The sequence below is a fragment of the Schistocerca piceifrons genome, unplaced genomic scaffold (assembly GCF_021461385.2).
Source record: "Schistocerca piceifrons isolate TAMUIC-IGC-003096 unplaced genomic scaffold, iqSchPice1.1 HiC_scaffold_1683, whole genome shotgun sequence".
Classification (NCBI taxonomy): domain Eukaryota; kingdom Metazoa; phylum Arthropoda; class Insecta; order Orthoptera; family Acrididae; genus Schistocerca; species Schistocerca piceifrons.
The window spans coordinates 228,032-249,919 of NW_025727549.1; the positions used below are offsets into that span (position 1 = coordinate 228,032).

The 21,888-nt window shown below is 45.0% G+C and overlaps 1 non-coding gene across 1 annotated transcript; it reads left to right on the top strand.

The window, feature by feature from the left end:
• The first annotated feature begins 13,027 nt into the window (after positions 1-13,027).
• On the top strand, positions 13,028-13,102 carry Trnat-ugu. The gene has a single exon. It is a non-coding gene; the product is annotated as a tRNA-Thr (tRNA).
• Positions 13,103-21,888: the final 8,786 nt, after the last annotated feature.

Here is a 21,888-nt window from a genome sequence, read left to right on the forward strand (position 1 = left end):
TTTCGTAAATGTCTTCATAACACCGCCACCATTCCGAAGCACCGTTATTCAACAGCAACAAGGTCGCACCCCGTGGTGCGTGTCTAGTCCCTATTGCCGTGGCGCGGTGCGAGAGAGAGAGAGAGAGAGAGAGAGAGAGAGAGAGAGAGAGAGAGAGATAGCGCCATCTCTCTATGTCACACCCCCGCGCCTACATACACGCGCTAGGCAGGACCTATATAAATCAGTGCACAGCCCACCTCACTCTCACACTGCTCGTATACTTCGTTCGTCCAGTACTTGTCACGTCTTCGTAATTAAACGTGCAAAAATGAAGCGTTCACGATCCGCCAGTGGCAGCAGCAGCAGCAAACGTGCTCATGTGGACGAAATTCCCTCGTGGTTCTCGTCTGCTGTCCCGCTCGTCGTCAGCTGGCCAGTCACCGCCACAAAGTGTAACTGCACTCACTAAGGATATAATATTTTATACACGATTACTTATTGCCTAAGCCACTTCCTCTTACATCATCACGTACAATACATTACAATTATTTTACAGAAAGACATTTCTTAAACAAAATTTTCAAAACAAAATTATAGAAACAAGCATGATGGTCTTTTCCTGTGGATAAAATAAACGTTTATTAATTTAGTCATCCCATCACCACATGGTCTCTAACTACTAATTTCTCTATTTCTAGCCGGCCGGTGTGGCCGTGCGGTTCTAGGCGCTTCAGTCTGGAACCGCACAACCGCTACGGTCGCAGGTTCGAATCCTGCCTCGGGCATGGATGTGTGTGATGTCCTTAGGTTAGTTAGGTTTAAGTAGTTCTAAGTTCTAGGGGATTGATGACCTCAGATGTTAAGTCCCATAGTGCTCAGAGCCATTTTCTCTATTTCTACTTTCTACAGTTGACGTCAACATGCTACTACTACATACCGTGACCTTTTATAGAAAACTCCTTTCTCTGGCGTCGCTCAGTTGCTGCTATTATCTGTGAACAATTAAAAACATTTGTTGCACATTATTGTAGGCTACTGTAACTCCGAATTTCTCCGATACGCCTTTGATGTTGTGCTTGTTCGACTGGTTATGGCATTGGTCTTCCGCTCCTAGTCTGCTTCTGTCTGTAACGGTAGGCTCAATTCAACGTCATGCTTATCTGTTGAACAAAACAAGAGTTAGTTTTGCACGTTACAGCAAGTAAAAACCAGTGATAGTGGTCAAGGTTCATGACTGGACTTCAGAGCATCTGTCTTCTGTGGTGAACTTCATTTTCTTCCTTTAAACTGACTGGCGTGTTGTCTTAGCGTCTCAGCTTAACTCAGATAGTTAAGCCCAGACTCGGCTAGCGTCGCCAATACGTCTCTACAACACTCCTACGTCGCAAATCATCAATAAGGTCTGTCGATCACGCTATTGCGTACGACCAGCCACCTGATTTACGTCTTTCTATGACGGCTCAAAACTCGCCTTTTCACACAACATCCTCATCGCTCCCATTACGAATTATCCATGTTTGGTGCGTCCCTATCGCCTAATTGCGATTGACTGGCCACCGGATAATCGTTTTGATCACTGTACTCACACTAGCAACACAATTGAGAAAACAGGTGCGTCTCGAACACTACTGCGTCGGACAGACCACCTCATAATTATCACCTGAAACACCCACTATCGCCATACGCTAATAACGCAACGGGTGGGTCCTGAACACTACCGCGTCGGACATCACACCCTGCACTCGTCTCAAGAAACGCAACGCATTCGGTGGGACGCAATATCCACCTACCACATCACAACACGCTCAACACACCCCAAATCCATCATAGGAAGTTATCTACATAAGATAACCCCTTCTGTAATTAATCTAATACTTCTAAATATTGTTTGTGTCATAGGTGAAGCAAATTTTCTATACTAAGCGACCCAGTGGTCCCCATACAACAAAATTTAACATGAAACACATAATAGACACAATCCATACCAAAATAAGACAAGCACATGAAAAATAGCCAAATAAATACACACAACATAAAACAAATAATCACAAAACACAAATAAAACACTGCCTATACTAATACAAATAAACATCGCCAACAAATCACAAAAATCTAATCTAATTATACACTACTTTGTTCTCGGCCGCGTTCTTCCGCTGTCGAGTGTGCCGCCCTAGTCATTCTTGTCTGTTTTGCGCAGTTTGCGTACGGCCAGGGTTCGCCGGACGTATTTCGATTATTTGTGCAGGTTCTGGATTGCGGTCTTCACTCGCTCTCCAGTTCTGCACTGGTTGATCCCTTCCATTTTGATTGGCTGGGTTCCAGTTATTATTACCCTGGTTCCACCTACGTTCCTGTGGCGGAAAATTTTGTCGCCTATTATGGCGCCACTGTGGGTTGTTTCCCCTATTGTTACCGTTACCGGCATAGTTATTCCTCATCTGGTTTCTGTTTCTCTCTATAATCGCGTCTTGGCCTTCCTCATGCGGTTCCATTTGCTTCTTCTTCTCACGCACCTGCTGCTCGTTATAGGCAAACTCCAGTTCTCTAAGAATGCCCTTAAATGCTTCTACGTCATTTCCATATCTGCCACCTAGTGTCTGCTGATATGTAAGTGGCAACTTCATATAGCATACGCATATAATCTCCCCAGGGCTGCACGGTTCGGCCAGATACTGATTCTTTTTCAGCATGTCCTCAAACAATTTCACAACACTTCGGAAACCTGAGCTCTCGAAGTCGCGTGTCATTAGGATTTCCTGTTTAATTCTGTTTTGGGTCTCCTTTGACCAATATCTGCTCATAAATGCGTCGCGGAACTCTTCGTACGTTCTGCAACCTTTAGCAACACTTCGCATACTTTCCGCTGATGCACCTTCCAAGTGCGCGCACACAAAGTCAAGTTTGTACATTAACGGCCACTGTGGTGGTAACGTCAGATCAAACAGTCCAATGAACGTTTTTGGATGTAACGTATTATTATCATCCTTACAGTGCTGGAACTTGTGTACCGACAGAAAGTGTTTATAATCAAACTGCCTAGTTTCATCTTTCTGCGGTGGCGTTTCGATGTTTTCATAAACTACGTCCGTGCGCGCCTCCTGGATATCCTGTGGCTCTTGCAAGTGCGAGGTGGATCGCCTAAGCGGGTAGCAATTGCTTGCGCCAGTTGTTCTGCTACCGAACTCCGCCTCCGGCAAATCACTTACTACACGCGGTACCTCCGCACATGTGACTCGCGGTTCATAGCTGCCCTGACGTTCTAACGGTCTGGTTTCCAGCATGCGTGCTTCATTATCACGTCGGTTCACATCTCCTGTGACAGATACTGTGTCCCGTTGCCGTACTTGCGAGGTTACCTCTTCCGTGGATACCGTCTGAATATCGGCTCCAGTTTGTCCTGTATTTGTAGAAGTTCTGTCGACTGACAGTGCCTCTACCCTGCTCTCGATTTGTCGTTTAAATCCGGCAAATTCTTCAATCAGTGGTGCCTCTCCGGCTTCCTCCTTCCTGCTCGACACGGTTTCTTCATTCTTTTTAACTCGTGTCTGCAGCTGATTTATAACAGTTTTGCCGACCTTGGTCGTGTTCTCTGTGACCTCCTCCGTTTCTCTCGCTATTCTCTTGGCTCTCCGCGCAATTAATTTCGCCTCATTGGCGGTTCTTTACGCTTCGCTTATCTCTCGCTCTAACTTCTCGCGCAATGCTTTTACTTCATCCTTCACGCCGCATGTTTCACGTTTTATGATGGCAAGCTGCGCCCGGGTTTCCTTTCTACACTCCTGTATGCTGCTTTGTGTTTCTTCACTGATTCTTTCCCGACTAGCTTGCCTCTCCTTTCTACACGTTTCAATTCTTTCCTGCATCACTTTCGTACTAGCGTCTGTCTTCTGCATCATACGCTCCAAGAATCCAGCGATACCTGACCCGTCAACCGCCAAGTCTCCCCTTTCCGCATGATAACTACTGTCATGACTTGCAGGTGATCCCCCGCTCATTCTTTCGTCCCCTGTCGAGTAAGGTCCAAACCCTGCTCGGTACGACAGTGTCGGACTATTCCGTTCCGGTCCTCCTGTACGTAACCCATTCGTGCTTCTCGTGGGCGACGTTTGCCCGCGCGGTGACGCACTGCCGAACTCGCGCGTGAGTATCACCAGTTCAATGGGCCTGATTGCACCTCTCGGACTCGCCAATGGCCCACCAACCCCTGCATCATGCTCCATGTTGTCCGGTGACGCCATGCGCTCTGTTCGTTCCCGAAAATAGCTGTTTTCTCTTTCGAATTCCGCTGCCGCTAATTCGTGTAAGCTGTCGCTGCTTCCTCTAATGACTGCCATTCTGTCAACCCCTGTTGCGCCCTGAACTGTCTCTATTAAGCGCGCCTTAGCCCTCGTAATCATCTATGTTTCCTTACCCACTAACAAAACTTTACACACAAAATACACATTATAATCATTAACTCCCTATATCTCTACAATATTCACAAACAGGTTACGCAACAAATCCCACAAATCTTCCCGATCTCTGCGGATCCTATTCCTAACAAATTACTCTCATTATTTCCCTAATCCAAAATATTTATTCAATCTGTGACAAAACACAGAACACGAAACAACACAGTAATCCCAACAACAACAAATTAACGACGCGCCAGCAATACATAGAAACAATGAAACAAGTACACAGCATAAATACACAAATATAAAGAATTTACAGCGCACAAATAACTGCCGCCGTGATTACTGATCAGAAGATTACAGCTGTCTACACATCCTAGGCAGGGGCAGTCACGTGGAAGGGGTTTCTTTCAATAAAATGCTGATTAGGGACTGTAGGCAGGTCAGCCAAATGTCGGGGGTTTTAACAAGAATGCTTTTACTTGTTCACTTTGCCTACTAGATCGGGTCGCTGGCTCTGCCTGAAGGCCTGTTATGATACCCAACCTGTTAATTAAAGCTGCCCCTTTACTAATTTTGATTAATATTTAATAATTAAATAGTGTTCAGGGAACTGATCACTACTAAACGAACAAGGATAGCATTGAACACATTTATTTAACAATAATCTTCCTAACATCAAAGTGAACAAAGACATACCTTTATAATTGATAAAATGAAGCTAGTAATGGCAAAGGCCCTTAAATTCCAGAACTAACTCTTAAGGTCGGATAACGCATCTGTACTTGTTATTTTCTACTCTATCACCTTGTCAGACGGCATAAAATACGTCAGACAAACCTACTTCAATTCCCAAATTTTCAGTAAGAGCGTGGCTGGAAAACTGAGCTCTGGTAATCACAGGCGTCCGTAATATCGGATTAAATGCCGAAGCTGAGCATCACGTTACCAAATGCAGCGTCGTGGACAGGTCAGCGAGCTGCCGACGGCGTCTGCGTCGCCGAGGAGCCTCAATTGCAACAAAATGAATTTATTTTCGCGAACAGGCTTCCTGTTCATAAACTCCTGTTCAAAAGCTAATTCTGCTTTCTTTCCAATCGTCTCGCACTCGTTAATAGTCCGCAGCCTGTGGTCGTGCGGTAGCGTTCTCGCTTCCCGCGCCCGGGTTACCGAGTTCGATTCCCGGCGGGGTTAGGGATTTTATCTGCCTCGTGATGACTGGGTGTTGTGTGACGTCCTTATGTTAGTTAGGTTTAAGTAGTTCTACGTTCTAGGGGACTGATGACCATAGATGTTAAGTCCCATAGTGCTCAGAGCCATTTGAACTCGTTAAGACGGGACTCACCAGCCCAAAGGCGGAATCCAGTAACGTCTTCAATAAAGTGTGGCTCCAGGAAATTGCTCTGCTCCTGTCTGCTTCCTGTGAGACAGTATTCCCAAGCGACATTTCGTCTAATTTAACGCCAGTGAGTCACTCAAATGTAAAATAAAAATCCATCACTGCCTTTCGTATTCTAGCCAAACTCGAGCAGACCAACCTGGATTCCAGCGCCGGCTGTCCCCGCGAGTAGTGGGCCTAAGTGTGTGTCACGACACGCTGCATTGTTGCCAAATTTATTCGAGATGGCGGCGCTGACGTCATTCAAGATGGCAGCATGCAGACTTGGTAACAGTGCATGACGTCATCCAAAATGGCGGATTTTGGCTGGAAAATAGGCCAATCGTGCTACGTCCACTAGCCTAACCCTCAAGATAAAATGGCGGTACATTTGAATTTTGGCGGGGAAAATAGACTGATCGGGCTACGTCAACTAACCTAAACCTCCAGAAAAAATAGGCGCGAAATTCAAATTCTAACAGGATAATGCAGGCAAAACTTTACTTTTCTTTATTATTATTCATAATCATTGACCTGCCTCCAATAGAAAATTCCCTCCAAATTCAAATTCCAGCACGACAGTGGTTGCTAAACCGTTCTTGTCTATATTATTATTTATTATTATTCATTATCATTCATCATTTATTATCATTATTATTTATTATTATTGGCCGACCTCCACTAGAAAATTGCGCCAAATTCCAACACGATAATGTCTCGAAAACTGTACTTCTATTTATTATTAGCTTTTATTATTTATTCAAGATGTCCGATTTTCTCGGCGAGAAAGCCATTCGCCTTACATCAATAACAAAAAACTATCACAAGTTCAAATCCCAACACTATAATCGATCACATGTACGAACTTTCGCCGTCACTTATCTTTTTCCCCTGGTAACCTACCTGAATCGCGTCAAATAATAAAGTACACTTATTCTAACCTAAGTCACGTCCTTTGATTTTACAGAGGGTAAAGGGACTGATGTCTTTATTTTGAGCAGTACGGTCATCACTTGTTCTCCAACACAATCGGTACACACCGTCGAGGTCCTAGTGCAGTTGCCCCGACGTCCACGCTGCAACTGAATTAGTTGAAATCGTTGCCGCACCTGGCCCTGGCCCTCAGGCGCCACGGTCGCCGAGCGAGTGGCTGCGCAGCCCCGCGCTCCACGGGTGTATAAGGGAGCTCTGGCCCCGCCGGCCGGGACCCCAGTTTTTTCCTCTCCTTCTCGTCCTGTGCATTTTTCGTTCATCCCTGTCGTCATGTCAGCCCCAACCACGACTGCCATTGCGTACACGTCGCCCTCCGCCGCCACCACCACCATTACATGGTATGCCCAGTCTCCCCCCTCTTTCCATCCCTCCTCTTCTCACTCTCCCTTCACCCTCGCCTTCGCCTTCACCGTCACCATCTGCGGCGTCCACGCCAGGACCTGCCACTTCCCGCCACCTCCCTATAGCTCCCGTTCCTCATGTCACCACCCACCCTTCTGCCGCCGTTAAACGGCCTAGTGGCACCACCACCTCCTCCGCTCCCAAAAAGGCCCTGCCCCATCCTCCTTCCCCCCCAGGATGCAATGGATGTCTTCCCACCTGGCCCTGCTCCCTCCTCCTCCTCCTCCTCCTCCTCCTCCTCCTCCTCCTCCTCCTCCCCCCCTCTTTATACAAATACCTCCTTTCCCATCCCGATCCTTCCCTTCTCGAGGCCCGGAACCTCTCCCTCCTACTCCGCCAACAGTTCTCTGGTGCCCCCATCTCACTCCTCACTCCCAGACGGGATTCAGTTCTCATCTCCTCCCCCAGCCCCACCCTCCATACTGGCATCCTATCTCGCCTCCCCATCACCCGGTTTGGCCCCAAAGCCTCCCTCACCCCTGCTCCTTCTCCATCTCCTACCCGCCAACCCCAACCTCCGCGTCGCCCACCGACCCTCACCGCCGTGATCGCTCGGCTTAGTCCAACGATCACGGAGGAGGAGGTGTTGGCGGAGCTCAAGGCGCATCCCTCGCTGGAGGTGCAGGCGGTCCGCCACATTTTTAACTCGGCTGGCCCCACCCGCCTTATGCGGGTTTTCTCCGAGGACGCCCCCTCCATTGACCGTCTCCTGAAGGAGGGTGCCCTCCTCTTCAACCAGCGCTATAAGGTCGACCCCTCCCATTCCCCTCCTCAGTCCCTGCGCTGCCAGAGGTGTCTGCGCTATAACGCGCACCCAACAGCCAAGTGCCGCGAGGCCCCCACCTGCCTGCATTGTCGGTAAGTGCACTTCCTCCGGCAGTGCTCTAACCTTCAATCCCCTCCCTCCTGTAATACCTGCAATCTCCCCCATCCCACGTACTCCCAAAAGTGTAAAGCCCGACCCCCGCCAACCACTCCTGAACTCACCGTCCCTGTCCGTCATCTGGACGCCCCTACCCATCCTGGCAATTCCCTTCATCCCCCCCCCCCCCCCCCCCACCGCTGAGGACATCATCGGGTTCCTCACCATTGTCCTGCAAAACGTCCACCCTTTCCAGCGCCTCCAACAGGTCTCCCTCGCCGCCCATTCCATCTTCCACCTAAAAATGTGTGCCACCTACTCCGACAACCAGGCCCATTTCACCTTCTCCCGTCTCGACACCCTCGTCTAAATCCCTGTCACGGCGCAACAGCACCGTATCCTGTTCAACAACACCCGTTCCCTTCCCGCCAACAAGAACGTCTTCATGCACACCCTTGCCACCCACTGTGTGGATGCCTTCCTCCTCAATGAAACCTTCCTCCAACCCTACCACACCGTCCACACTTCGCCCTACCTTCTCCACCGCTCCGATAATCCCCTCCTGATTGTGCTCGGCGGAGTTGCCATTGGCCACCACCAACAGATTCAGGTTCGGCTCAAACCTCTCCTTCCCGACCCCACCGAACACCTGATCCTCAGTCTCTTCTTCCCCGGCCTTACCGTCACCTGCGCCACCGTCTATTTCTGCCCTAACGCCCCTATTCCTTTCGACTTCCTCTCCCACATTGATTGTACCTTCTCCTCCTACACGATCGCTGCCGACCTCAACACCCATAGTCGCTCCCCCAGCGAGCTACAGCGGTGGCATCGGTTTCTTCCACCCTACAAGGCGATCTTGTCCCCATTCCCCAGCACACCTGTCCTGAATCCAACTCCACTCCCGATGTCATCCTCTCCTCCCCCAACCTCCTTGGCCGCATAGCGGTGGATGTCCCGGACCCCATTGGTAGCGACCATCTCCCTGTCCTCCTCACCATTTCAGACGGTCTTCGCCCCCGCCCCAACCCTCGTAATGATCCTCCCCTGAAGTACGTCCATGACTATTCCCATGCCGACTGGAATGCCTACCAGGATGCCCTCTCCACCCGGGTCGAAGGCCTCCCCTTCACCTACCACCACCCTGACGATGTTACCCATGCCGCCTCCTTTCTCCAGCAGACCTTGTCTGAGGCCATGGAGACCCACGTCCCTACTGTCGCCACCCACCCCCACCGCCCTACCTTACCCCCACAGGCCGTCCTCCTCCTCACGCCCACAGGCTGTCCACCTCCTCCGTGAATCCTGCCTTCTCTACCGTGCCTTCCTCCACAAGCATGACCCGGACACACTACGACTCCAGCGGCAACTCCAGCGAAACATCCGAAACTTGCTCGCGGCAAAGAAACGCCGGGACTGGCGACTGACATGCACCCACCTTAATGCTACCCTACCTATAAACTCTTCCAACTACTGGTCAGCCTTCCGTCGCCTTACCAGTACTGAACCCTCCCCCTACTACCCTCTTCTCCATGATGATCACCCTTTTCCTGACACCCTTAGTAAGGCCAATCACTTTGCCTCCTACCTTTCCGATGTCTTCTCCATCCCCGACGATCCCCAGTTCGATTACTCCCTCTTCCCGGATGTCCGCAATCGGACTGACACCTCTGTCCCTCCCCTCACACCTGGTTTCCAGTACTTGGACAACATTGCGCACACGGAACTCAATGAACCGCACCGTCCTAACTCAGTGCGGTCCAAAACACATGTTAAGGCCGCATTCCATTGCTTGCCGGCCTATTTGCGGCACATCTACACCTTCACGTCTGTTGTCAGAATAGCCGAGAGCGAGTTCACACACACACACACACACACACACACACACACACACACACACACACACACACCGTCCACAAACATCCCAGCGCTTCTCTCCCCTCACAATCTAAAACAATCATCATACTATGTAAAACAAAATAATAAGAGCCCAGTCAACCTCTCCGAAATTGTTAAGTGTCCCCAGAAATAGTTAACGCTCGCTTTCGTGTTTTCTCAGCTTATTTGTAAATTCAAATTCTTACCCTAACAGAACTTGTTCACGAAAATAATATTGAATGCGCTCCTAACCTCCTGCCTTTCCAGCTCTCAACATACACAAATGTTCTCAACCCTCCTATATCCCAGAACAACCGATTAATCATTCTTATTCCTTCTTATCGAATTTACAGGCCTAATTTCCTAAGGACCCGTTATCGAAGTACCATCCTGCTTTTCTTTATGAGGCTTTCTGTGCTTACTTTTACGGAGATCGCTAAATTACCTCCACAGCCCCCTGAATTTACACACACACACACCGTCATCCTCTCTACTCATCACATAACATAAGCAATAGTAGCTTTACAATCCATTATATACAAACCCTACACAATGTAAGCCACAGTAACTTTACAATACTGACTAAATGCCCCAATGCTCTCCATTCCTAAGGAAGCGCTGTGAACCTGCTCTTTCATTCTACACACGTGACACTAAGTGGTAATCAGGGCTTCTACATCAACGGACAAAAGTCCCTCTCAGAATTGTTCCACAATTCCGGCGATCGCTTCCCCTCAACACAAATGCGTTACTTTCCCTTCTTCCTTGCCTTCTCGCTTTTTTTTATACAAACATCTCCAGACTCATAGACTACAAGAACACACCAAAATTTTTCGAAGTACAGCATCCTGTAAACCACTGAGTAACTAGAAACAGACCAAAAAATGATATTCGCACTCTCGAATACCGAAGTCGTTGATGTCATTATACTTACATTTAAATGTTACGATCGCGGTCTCAATTGATTGGCATTCGACAATGAGCTAAGTATCGGAAATACACTCTCTTGCCCCCTGTTTCTCTGGAAATATCTCTACCGTCCTTACCACTTCCTCTCTACTCATCACAAATTTGTCACATAACTAACCATCCACCGTAGATTTGGTTGTCATCCTAAATAGTACCGAACTTTGAACCGGAATAGAACGATTTTCGTAGTACTGACCAACATCATAACGTATGTGTAGGATCAATTCTGTTAAGAAACTTCCAATTAAACTTTCATATTATTGTGCTTAGGACTAATGTTCTTTCAGAGAGTTAATATTTAATACTGTTGTGTATAGGATTATTTCACTTTTTTATATTGGCGAGATGCGTTAACCATTACTCTGTTTTTATGTCGTCGAGTTGAAAACTGTAAAATCTGTAATTTTTGTGCTAAAATTTGCGACATCAAACTTGTCATTTCAACGTACACAGTTGTTCTCAGTTCTAGAAGACGCGCCCGCATTACATTCTTCATTAGTGATTTTTTAAATGTGAAATTTAAAACTGCAGCTTTCCTTTTGGTGTCTCCTATTGTTGGACCAGGCTGTTGGACGAGTGACTGACTAGAAGACTTCGACCCGCTAAGTAATTTTATGTAGGACGAGAACTTTCACGGGTTCTTGGCAGAATCCTTCACTAAGATGTGACGTTGGAAGAACTTGTCTATACTGAAATTTAGCCTTGTGGCGTTAACTCAGAATGGGAGGAATCAACAAAAAAATTATTTTTGGAAAGGGCTACTGGTATGTGGAGCATTTTTCAGTTGTACGACCAGTGTTTGTAGAACTAATCAAATTGCTACTGCAGATCACTACAGTAATTTGAAACAGAAAAATCAGCATATTTCTTTCTCCTCCAGTGTCCTTTTTATGGAATTTATAACCTATTTTCAGTTCAGATCACGAATTAAAGCACGTCATAAAATTTAGGCGCTTAAAACATATAAAATAAAGGTGACTGTATGAAGTTAACTTTTTAAATGTAATTTTCAAATAGCTTATTACTTTACACTAGCTGAAATAGGTTTTGCCAACCAATTAAGGTGAGTACTTCAGAACATAATTATACTCAGTTTCTTCCGATAAATTTAAATTTTCTGTTCTTTGCTTTGCTAAGACAACCTCGTTACGAAAACTAGAACTGTCAAGTACCGTAATATGTAGGACCATTATGGCATGGGCTAAGCGAAATAGGATATTTTCTTGTTTCATTAAATTGGTGGTTTTTGGAAAGGAACTATAGCGTGGTGGCTGTTGATGTGAAGTAAATGCCTCCCTTAGCTCTTGGTTGTGATGACACTGACCTGTAGGATAGCGGGAGTTCTAGGTTAGGTTCGAAGGTGATAATTTGCTTGTGAGAAGGCGAAGCCACCGGTTATGAATGCCAAGTAATTTGTGGTAACACACTGACCTTTAGCGTAGTTCTTAATGTATTTTGGCATATTTGATGCACCTTTAGTCAGAAAAACAAAAACTGCAAAGTAAATTCAGAAAACCTGTACTACATTATGTACAAGTCTCCAGCCAGTATTTCGAAGCATATTGTTTATATTCGATACATAACTGTTACCGGAGAGATTAGGGCTTCAAAGTTTGTGAAAGAGCTTTCAGAAGTGTAAGTGTCAATAGTTGAACACTGTGAATAACATAGTAATCAGTAATAGCTGAAAAGTTTAATAATCGTCGTGGCTTTCCAGATGCAGTTACCACACCGATCGCTGATATCGCTAAGTATCCATCCACATCTAAAAGAGAGAATCGTGAAGATTCGACACATACATCGAGGACATGAGACACGTGGTTCTTAGAACGAAGTACGAACGTCGGTCCACAGTGACACTATAAAGCGTGTAAACGATAACTACTTACGATATATATACTAAGCTGGTATCTATTCTTTCGGACATATACGAAAGAACAGATACCATCTTAGTATATATATAGTTAAGGCTCACCGGCCACTTGACCTTCTTCTTCAGTGCGAATGCACAAACAGTGCCCGAACTCTTACGGGAATCGGCAACGCGCCGCGAATAATGAGTATAATGGGCGGGGGCACTACGAATGTAGTGCGGGACAATACGTCGAGAATGTGGGTTTCGCGGGAGGCGTGCCAGGGATAAATCCCTGCAGTCCCGCTATCCTCTGTGCCCTCGGTGGTTCAGATGGATAGAGCGTCTGCCATGTAAGCAGGAGATCCCGGGTTCGAGTCCCGGTCGGGGCGCACATGTTCATCTGTGCCCGTTGACGTGCAACTAAGGGTGTTCATTTCATTGTACTTACGATGTACCACAGTGACACAGGGCAAGTCGGTACAGGACACTTGTAGTTCACCAACTTCGGGAAAACCGAACTGGCCTACAGAAACCATGGAAGCTACGGCGCAGGCACGGTGCGCGAGATTTTCCTACCTCTCTCGCTCTCTTCGCACAAACTACGAGGAGCATTAAATAACTCACCTTTTTTATCGGCCAGTTTCGGATAAAGAAATGAGGAATTTGTTGTGGGACATCGTAGAATATTCCCTCTTCAGTTCCTGAATTTCCGATTGAGGGCGGCTCTATACGCAGCCCTCAAAATGGTGTCTGTAGTGGAGGTGGGTTTGAAGCAGTGAGCTGAGTTTCTTTCGATGGAACACCAGAGCACCGCAGACATTCGCAGGCGTCTTTAGAACGTCTACGGAGACCTGGCAATGAACAAAAGCAAGGCGATCTGCACGGTCTCGCACGTGCCGGACGGCGGCTTACAGCCGCGACTCCTGCAGTGTTGGAACGTGCGGACACTCTCAGCGGAGGTGACCGGCGGCTCACAAACACACACACACCTCACTGCGCAACTGGACATCTCTGTCGGGGGTGCTGACACTCTCGTCCACCAGTTGGGGTACTCGAGGAATGTCTGCCCGCTGGGCTTCTCTCGGCCTAACAGGAGCCCATAAAGACGACGGAGGACCATTTGTGCGGAATTACTTGAGGGTTACGAGGCCCAATAAGGAATGCACTCCGCGGGAAAAACTACGTGGATGGTGGGGAGACTGTTGATGCGGCAAGAGTTGGGCTGAGATGACGTTGATCAGTAGAGTGGCAGCACGCGGGTGTACAGGCACTCCCTCTAAGGCGGCGCAATGCGGTCGCATTTTACGGTTTGGAACCCTGTATAAAACCAAAGTATTGCAGTACTCGTAGAACGCCCCTCGAATTAGCCCTATTTAAAAAATTAATTGGAATTTTTGTCGGAAATTTAATGTGGTTTAATTTTGTAGTGGGATTCGTTTTCGTTAGATGCCGCAACTTGAGAGTTACTCAAGAAAAACGTACAAAAGTGACCACCGGTCAGGATTTTTAGGAGACTGTTCGTGGCACTCTCTTCTACCACTACAAAAATTTGTGATTATTTCAATTCTTTCCCATATTCAACTCTTTTTATTGTCTTCACCGGCTTAGTCGTGCGCTTACAAACTTTGAAATTTATGTTTATCTAAATTTTACTTCACAATTTTGTGAATTTTAACAGCATAAAATCGTTTTGTTTGTCTGGCCTTCTTACTACGAAATTACTATTGATGTAAGGGCTATGTTTTGATCAAATTGTAAGCTTAATTAGTTTCTGCATTTCGTTTGCAGTAATCTTTTTTTTTCCCTTCCATTAGGCTCATGAGAATTCGAATCAGCAATGTTAACGAAACAGTCGACTAAGCCGGTGGCGTAATAGCTCGGTCAATGAAGACCAAAAGAGGTCGAATGTGGGAAATAATATGTATAGCCGCAATTTTTTTGTGCAGCAGTGGAAGGAGTTTCATGGAAAACATGTTAAAAATCCTTGTCGGTGAGAGGGTTGAGACATAACATCTAGGACCTTTCCGCTTATTTAAAATTTGTTGCTAACAGATTCTTTCTCACATTAATTAATCATAAAGCTAACAACACGTCAACGGCAACCCTAATCATAGCCAAATATGGGCAGTGTAAGTAGCGCTATAGTTTTGGATCTGTTATGATGAAATAAACCTGTACAATGTATTCCTTATATCTCAAGTAGACACTGTAATTGGTAGGAATCTTTGAAATCATACAATTTTCTTAAAATCACTAAAATACAGTTTCGATCGTTGTATATGACACATACTTTAAATATGATATTCTTTGAAACTAGAGAAAATAATAAAAAAATGTGAATCTTACCATGAAACTGCAAGACATTATCCTGTGTGCCAGCTCATTTTCGATAGACTATTATTATTATTATCATCATCATCGATATGAACATTTTTATTAAAGCTAGGAAGAAGTTATCTACGATATTTTACGAATAAGTCACTAAAATGTAAATATGTATTGCTATATTTACATATCTATTTTCATTGTGAATGAGACTGGTTTGTAACGAGATTCATATTTTATTTTTCGATTCATACAATGTCATTTGCTGTCCAGACATCTGTAAATATTTATTGTATTTCATGTCATTGTAGCAAAAATTGTGCGCCTAGTTTTGCTCAAATTTCCGAGGTGGCCTCTGTGTCGACCTGTCTTCAGATTATGAAATCGATTCTTAAAGGTACATACTGTGCCAACTTAGTACAGTTGTACCATGGCTTGTCTTATCGCTGGATTGAATTCAGGACAGAAATTAACAACGTTGAAACTCAAAATAATGCATGGAACGATTAATGTGGGCATTATTAGCCACCTGGCCCGTCTTTGTTATACCAGTACTTCAAGTATCTGATGCCCATTTCAGGGTGGAGATGGGTCTGAAGGTCACTAGGTCACTTTTGTACGTTTCTCTGGAACAGCTCGAAAGCCGCTGCCTGCAGCGAAAACGTATTCCAGTACAAAATTAAACTGCTTTAAGTTTCCCTCAATGAAGGTCCAGTTAATTTTTTTCTTTAAGACTAATAGTTGGCGCGCAGAGCGAGAGAATACTGTAATCCTTGAGCAGTGCCTTTGCGCTGTAGCTTGGAACAATTTGAGATTGTTTCCCGACTTGACGGACCACAAATCCCGTATCTGAAATTGTTCGTCTCGACTTCCTCTACACCGCTGCTTTATGCTGAACACAACTATCGTTTATATCGCGTATAGAGAGATGAAGGCTCTCGAAACGAATTGTGGCCAAATACAGGGCGTTTCACAGTATTTTGACGATATCAAATTTGAATAGCGCGCGCTAAAAATAAGACACAGCGACGGTGGCTCGTCTGTTAGTAGCGCGGAGTGTCAATTTTCATTCCGTATATAGATCAGTAACCATGTCGCATTGGTCGAGGCAACACCGTGCGTTCGCAGCGGAGTGCTATTTCCGCTACGGCAGATCTGTCGTGCGCGTGCGACGTGCCTTTCAAAAGCGTTTCAGTATTCAGTCGCGATATCCAATTCCTGCTCACGGAACAATATTTTAATTGTGATTCTTGAGTTTCTCCCGGCGTATTTGATAATCAAAATATCCACGGGTGTGCTGCCGGTCTATAGTGCCCGTTGGACACTATAGACTGGCAGCACAACCGTGGATATTTTGATTAATATTTTAATTGGGTAAGAAACGTCCGTACAATTGCCAGTGCATCAAATCGAAAGTCAACCGGTCCTCGGAAAAGAATCCGAACTCCCGGGGACATCCAACATTTTGTTACAGTCAAGTGCCAGTTGTTAGTTACGAAAACTTGGTTCCAACAAGAAGGCGCGGCGTGCGGCACATGCAACAAGCCCTTGCCCAGTTCTACGCGAAGAGTTTGATAATGCCATAATTTCCAAACGCGCTTGCTTCGAATAGCACCTCGCTCATCTGATTTAACCGTACCAGATTATTATCTCGGGGTTATTCAAAGACGAGAGTTTACTCCGGCCGCACGAGAAGTTTGCAACAGTTAAAAGGTCGAATTCACGATGAAATTCCCAGAATTCCTTCAGCAGCTAGGAAAAGTGTGTTCAAAAAGTGGGTGAAACGCGCCGCGAATTATAGTTAATTGTTCAAACGGCTCTAAGCACTATGGGACTTGACATCTGAGGTCATCAGTCCCCTAGACTTAGAACTACTTAAACCTAACTAACCTAAGGACATCACACACATCCATGCCCGAGGCAGGATTCGAACCTGCGACCGTAGCAGTCGCACGGTTCCGGACTGAAGCGCCTAGAACCTCTCGGCCACAGCAGCCGGCGGTCGTCAGTTGTCCGATGTACCATTTCGTAAGCAAACTTGAATAGATGCTGTGTAAAATGTTCAATTTTTATCGCATTTAGTTTCAATAACACACAAATTACAAATCGTCAAAGCATTGTGGAAAACCCTGTAGTAGTAAACCTCCTACCCTCCGCCTCCCCTCCCCCCTCCATTAGAATACAGGATTTATTTGACTCCCTAATTGTTTCTTTACGACGTAAAGGTAAAATAACGCTGTACCACAAGAGTTAATTTACAGTTACTTATTTATGAGTTGCACTCGATAACTTCTATTCGATAATTCGTTATTTTATGCCTTTAGTTACAGATGTCAACTGGTGAGTTTAATATTCATGGAGACGAGGAGCAACGAAAGCTTTGTTGGCTAAACTAGTACAGGATGATCACATAGGTGGGAATCATCTGAAATGGCCCTTGCAGTCAGCAAGGTGAGGTAGAATTTTTTTTGAATGAAGTAATTTCACTTTAGTATGTCAAAGCATTACTTATTGTGACTGCAGTTTCGACACTTGGTCACTTTTAAGCATCCTGAAAGCCGTCAGTCACCAAATAAAATGGACGCAATCACAAAACAGACAAACTTTGGAAAATGAAAATTCCAAGGCTACTTACGTGGGACGTTGTAACCCACTTAATAAAATAAAGCTACGACATGCTGGAACATAGTTGTCATCAGTGAAAAGCAAACTAACACATGTTCCATTCACTGTGCAAGCCTACGTTAGAACGCTGGTGAAATAATACCTGATATGATAAAGACTTAAGTCAATATCTCGTGTAGCAGGCATGGTAGACGTCTGACAATAGCAGCAAAGATGCAAACATACAAAGCTCATGAGCCACACAGCGCAAAGACGCTAGGGTCTAATATACAAGGCCGATACGTTTGTAAAAAGTGTGTGCGGAGAAATGAAGGAAGTGACAGAAATAAGTGCCAAATGATACCGAGTGTGTAAATTAAAAGTAGCTAAAAATATGAAGTGGCTATCAGGTCAAAGCAATACCCACTAGAGTGTAAAATCTCAAGTATAGACGAAAGCAGCGGATCACAGACGCTAGCAGTCAGAGTGTGATGAAATGCAAGTAACACACAAATGTAGGAAAAAAGGATGTTAAGTAGTAATAAGCGTAGCATGGTCAAGAATATTTGGCAGAATTAACTTGCGCCATAGGGTAGTGGGGTTTCGGGTCAGGAGTTCACTACACTCGGCTGGCGGCTACACGGGTAGCGGAGGCTGTGTGGCGTGGACTGGGCGGTTTTTTAGGTTAGAAGGCCTCGGGAAAGTACGGGGTGGGCTGCAATCTCAAAGGGTGCATGCCAAATACAGGACGTGCTTCGATCAAGGAACAGTCGGAATTGTAGTTGTAAATTGTAGTTCTGCAGGGAAAGCCCCTGAGCTTCAAGCGCTAATAGAAAGCACAGAAGCTGAAATCGTTATAGGTACAGAAAGTGGCTAAAGCCGGAAATAAGTTCTGCAGAAATTTTTACGGAGTCTCAGACGGTGTTCAGGAAAGATAGATTAGGCAGAATTGGTGGTGGAGTGTTTGTGTCTGTCAGTAGTGGTTTATCTTGTAGTGAAGTCGAAGTAGATACTCCGTGCAAATTGGTATGGGTGGAGGTTATACTTAACAGCCGAACTAAGTTAATAATTGGCTCCTTCTATCGAGCCCCAGGCTCCGATGATATAATTGCTGAACAGTTCAGAGAAAATTTGAGTCTCGTAACAAATAAATACCCAAGTCATACGGTTATAGTTGGTGGGGACTTCAACCTTCCCACGATATGTTGGCAAAAATACTTGTTCAAAATCGGTGGTAGGCAGAAAACATCTTTCGAGATTGTCCTAAATGCTTTCTCCGAAAATTATTTCGAGCAGTTAGTCCACGAACCCACGCGATTTGTAAGTGGTTGCGAAAACACACTTCACCTCTTAGCCACAAACAATCCAGAGCTGATAGAGAGCATCATGACTGATACAGGGATTAGTGATCACAAGGTCGTTGTAGCTAGGCTCAATACCGTTTCTTCCAAATCCACCAGAAACAAAGGCAAGATAATTTTATTTAAAAAAGCGGATAAAGTGTCACTAGAAGCCTTCCTAAGAGACAATCTCCATGCCTTCCGAACTGACTATGCAAATGTAGACGAGATGTGGCTCAAATTCAAAGATATAGAAGCAACAGCAATTAAGAGATTCATACCTCATAAATTGGGAAGAGATGGAACTCATCCCCCATGGTACACAAAACAGGTCCGAACGCTGTTGCAGAGGAAACGGAAAAAGCATGCGAAGTTCAGAAGAACGCAAAGTCCCGAAGATTGGCTAAAATTTACAGACGCGCGAAATTTGGCATGGACTTCAATGCGAGATGCCTTTAATAGGTTCCTCAATGAAACATTGTCTCGAAATTTGGTAGAAAATCCGAAGAAATTCTGGTCGTATGTAAAGACTACAAGCGCCAATACCTTCTCTGTGCAGTGCCGATGGTACTGTTACCGACGACTGTGCCGCTAAAGCGGAGTTATTGAACGCAGTTTTCCGAAATTCCTTCACCAGGGAAGACGAATGGAATATTCCAGAGTTTGAAACACGAACAGCTGCTAGCATGAGTTTCTTAGAAGTAGATACCTTAGGGGTTGCGAAGCAATAGCTCCCTACTTAGCAATCACATACAACCGCTCGCTCACCGATAGATCTGTACCTACGGATTGGAAAATTGCGCAGGTCGCACCAGTGTTTAAGAAGGGTAGTAGGAGTAATCCATCGAACTATGGACCTATATCATTGACATCGGTTTTCAGTAGGGTTTTGGAGCATATACTGTATTCAAACATTATGAATCAACTCGAAGGGAACGATCTACGTATTGATACGTAACCAGCATGGTTTCAGGAAACATCGTTCTTGTTCAACGCAGCTAGCTCTTTATTCGCATGAAGTAATGGCCGCTATCGACAGGGGATCTCAAGTTGATTCCGTATTTCTAGATTTCCGGAAAGCTTTTGACACTGTTCCTCAAAAGCGACTTCTAATCAAGCTGCGGGCCTATGGGGTATCGTCTCAGTTGTGCGACTGGATTCGTGATTTCCTGTCAGGAATGTCGCAGTAATAGACGGCAAATCATCGAGTAAAACTGAAGTGATATCAGGTGTTCCCCAGGGAAGCGTCCTGGGACCTCTGCTGTTCCTGATCTATATAAATGACCTGGGTGACAATCTAAGCAGTTCTCTTAGGTTGTTCGCAGATGATGCTGTAATTTACCGTCTAGTAAGGTCATCCGAAGATCAGTATCAGTTGCAAAGCGATTTAGAAAAGATTGCTGTATGGTGTGGCAGTTGACGATAAATAACGAAAAGTGTGAGTTGAGCCACATGAGTTCCAAAAGAAAATCGTTGGAATTCGATTACTCGATAAATAGTACAATTCTCAAGGCTGTCAATTCAACTAAGTACCTGGGTGTAAAAATTACGAACAACTTCAGTTGGAAAAACCACATAGACAATATTGTGGGGAAGGCGAGCCAAAGGTGGCGTTTCATTGGCAGAACACTTAGAAGATGCAACAAGTCCACTAAAGAGACACCTTACACTACACTCGTTCGTCCTCTGTTAGAATATTGCTGCGCGGTGTGGGATCCTTACAAGGTGGGATTGACGGAGGACATAGAAAGGGTGCAAAAAAGGGCAGCTCGTTTTGTATTATCACGTAATAGGGGAGAGAGTGTGGCAGATATGATACGCGAGTTGGGATGGAAGTCATTAAAGCAAAGACGTTTATCGTCGCGGCGAGATCTATTTACGAAATTTCAGTCACCAACTTTCTCTTCCGAATGCAAAAATATTTTATTGAGCCCAACCTACATAGTTAGGAATGATCATCAAAATAAAATAAGAGAAATCAGAGCTCGAACAGAAAGGTTTAGGTGTTAGTTTTTCCCGCGCGCTGTTCGGGAGTGGAATGGTAGGGAGATAGTATGATTGTGGTTCGATGAACCCTCTGCCAAGCACTTAAATGTGAATTGAAGAGTAATTATGTAGAACACGCTTAAAGCCAGTCATATGAAAAAAAACACTATATTGTACAACCTCCTACTTTTAAGATAGGTTTCATTCAAAACGTGCTCTGGTTGGTCTATAAAAGCCGTATAAATTTCAGTCTCTTCTAAATAATCAAGCTGTCTTACTTTTCCAATTTTGTGAAGAATTTCTAAAGAGCTTTCCATATTACCTAACTTGCGTTTAGTCGTCCGAATATGGTTCGCAGACAGCGACCTAAAACTGTCACTGGTGTACTGTTCTCTAGAACGAATATTTTGTCCTGTATTAAACTTAGTTTATTCCTACGGTTAATTTTATAAAGCCGAGACTATGATTTTATAAGGAACGTCGAGACTCGCTGCTTTATGACATTAATTTTTATTTCTTTCACTTTCACTACCGATCTGTTTCGGCTAAATCGTCATTATCGAACGACGTATGTATTGTCTAGATAAACTGACGTACATTGTTGATTTAAAATAGTAATTAATTTATTACAACAGTAACAGCTTTGGAGCCACAATCTCATATGTTTACCTCGTAGCTCCAAAACTGTGAAATTACTGTCATAACTTTTTAATTACTGCCTTAATTCAACAAATAGAGAACGACAGTCAAAATACTGTTACCAAAGATGTTATTTGTATGTTAGTCCATCTAGACGTTATGTAATCGATAATGGCAGTTTAGCCGAAATAAATCTATAATGAAAGTGAAAGAAATGAAAATTAATGTCACATAGCTGTAAATGTGCGCACTTCTTACAAATATGTAACATGCTGACTTTA